Genomic DNA, 2,500 nt, shown 5'->3' with positions numbered 1-2,500 from the left:
AAAAGTCCGAGGGGACCCGACCCACCGTGCCACGCCGCCTGGCCCACCGGGGGACTCACGGGGGCCGGCCCGCCACGCCCGGCCCCGCCTCAAACGCTTCGGACTTGCCTGCAAAAAAGTCCGAGGGGACCCGACCCACCGTGCCCCGCCGCCTGGCCCACCGGGGGACTCTCGGGGGCCGGCCCGCCACGCCCGGCCCCGCCTCAAACGCTTCGGACTTGCCTGCAAAAAAGTCCGAGGGGACCCGACCCACCGTGCCTCGCCGCAAGGCCCACGGGGGACTCTCTCGGGGGCCGGCCCGCCACGCCCGGCCCCGCCTCAAGCGCTTCGGACTTGCCTGCCAAAAAGTCCGAGGGGTACCCGACCCACCGTGCCCCGCCGCCTGGCCCACCGGGGACTCTCGGGGGCCGGCCCGCCACGCCCTGCACACTCTGGACTTCTCCTGCAAAAAGTCCGGCCCGACCCACCTTACCGAGCCCGTCTAGTTCCTCTCGTGGGTCGGACACAGGGGATTGCCCATGTGGTGGCCCGCTCCATATGTTTTGTGCACAGCTCTGGACCACCACCCCCTTATATATAGGCACACCATGGCGATTGCCTCTCTTTGGGGCTCTCCCATAGGGTTGTGTAGAAAAAATTCCTTAAATCGGCTGTCGAGTTTGGGGCGAGTTGGTCGCGTGGGCCAAACAGCGCGATTTGCCCACGACGGGGACTCCGGCGCCCGTTCTCGGACTCGACCCAATCCGTACAAATGTCGCGTTTTGGGGGCGACTTGTGCGGGCCGTCCGAAGCGCCCAAAAGACCCACTGGAAGGCTCGGCCCCGTCCGGTGAATTTTTCCGCTTCGGACTTTTCCTCCAGAAGTCCGAGAAGACCTAAACACCGTGCCTGGCCCGAAAGGCCCGTGGGGGACTTCCGGGGGGCCGGTCCGCAATCTCCGGTCGCGCCTGCATCTTCGGACTTGTGCTCCAGAAGTCCGAGGGGCCATACCCCACCGTGCCTGTCCGCAAGGCCCACGGGGGACTCTCGGGGGGCCGGTCCGCGATCTCCGGTCCTGCCTGCATGTTCGGACTTGTCCTCCAGAAGTCCGGGCGGCCCTATCCCACCGTGCCTGTCCGCAAGGCCCACGGGGGACTCTCGGGGGGCCGGTCCGCAATCTCCGGTCCCGCCTGCATGGTCGGACTTGTGCTCCAGAAGTCCGAGGGGCCATACCCCACCGTGCCTGTCCGCAAGGCCCACGGGGGACTCTCGGGGGGCCGGTCCGCAATCTCCGGTCCTGACTGCATGTTCGGACTTGTCCTCCAGAAGTCCGGGCGGCCCTATCCCACCGTGCCTGTCCGCAAGGCCCACGGGGGACTCTCGGGGGGCCGGTCCGCAATCTCCGGTCCCGCCTGCATGGTCGGACTTGTGCTCCAGAAGTCCGAGGGGCCATACCCCACCGTGCCTGTCCGCAAGGCCCACGGGGGACTCTCGGGGGGCCGGTCCGCAATTTCCGGTCCCGCCTGCATGTTCGGACTTGTCCTCCAGAAGTCCGGGCGGCCCTATCCCACCGTGCCTGTCCGCAAGGCCCACGGGGGACTCTCGGGGGGCCGATCCGCGCTCTCCGGTCCCGACTGTTATGCTCGGAGTAACGCTCGGGTTAATGCTCGGGTTAACGCTCGGTCCCCAAGTACAAGTCCGGGCGGCCCTATCCCACCGTGCCTGTCCGCAAGGCCCACGGGGGACTCTCGGGGGGCCGTTCCGCAATCTCCGGTCCCGCCTGCATGTTCGGACTTGTCCTCCAGAAGTCCGGGCGGCCCTATCCCACCGTGCCTGTCCGCAAGGCCCACGGGGGACTCTCGGGGGGCCGATCCGCGCTCTCCGGTCCCGACTGTTATGCTCGGAGTAACGCTCGGGTTAATGCTCGGGTTAACGCTCGGTCCCCAAGTACAAGTCCGGGCGGCCCTATCCCACCGTGCCTGTCCGCAAGGCCCACGGGGGACTCTCGGGGGGCCGTTCCGCAATCTCCGGTCCCGCCTGCATGTTCGGACTTGTCCTCCAGAAGTCCGGGCGGCCCTATCCCACCGTGCCTGTCCGCAAGGCCCACGGGGGACTCTCGGGGGGCCGATCCGCGCTCTCCGGTCCCGACTGTTATGCTCGGAGTAACGCTCGGGTTAATGCTCGGGTTAACGCTCGGTCCCCAAGTACAAGTCCGGGCGGCCCTATCCCACCGTGCCTGTCCGCAAGGCCCACGGGGGACTCTTGGGGGGGGCCGATCCGCGCTCTCCGGTCCCGACTGTTATGCTCGGAGTAACGCTCGGGTTAATGCTCGGGTTAACGCTCGGTCCCCAAGTACAAGTCCGGGCGGCCCTATCCCACCGTGCCTGTCCGCAAGGCCCACGGGGGACTCTCGGGGGGCCGATCCGCGCTCTCCGGTCCCGACTGTTATGCTCGGAGTAACGCTCGGGTTAATGCTCGGGTTAACGCTCGGTCCCCAAGTACAAGTCCGGGCGGCCCTATCC

The sequence above is a fragment of the Patiria miniata genome, unplaced genomic scaffold, assembly GCF_015706575.1.
Source record: "Patiria miniata isolate m_02_andy unplaced genomic scaffold, ASM1570657v1 HiC_scaffold_13, whole genome shotgun sequence".
NCBI classification, from domain to species: Eukaryota; Metazoa; Echinodermata; class Asteroidea; order Valvatida; family Asterinidae; genus Patiria; species Patiria miniata.
This window is presented reverse-complemented; position numbering follows the sequence as displayed.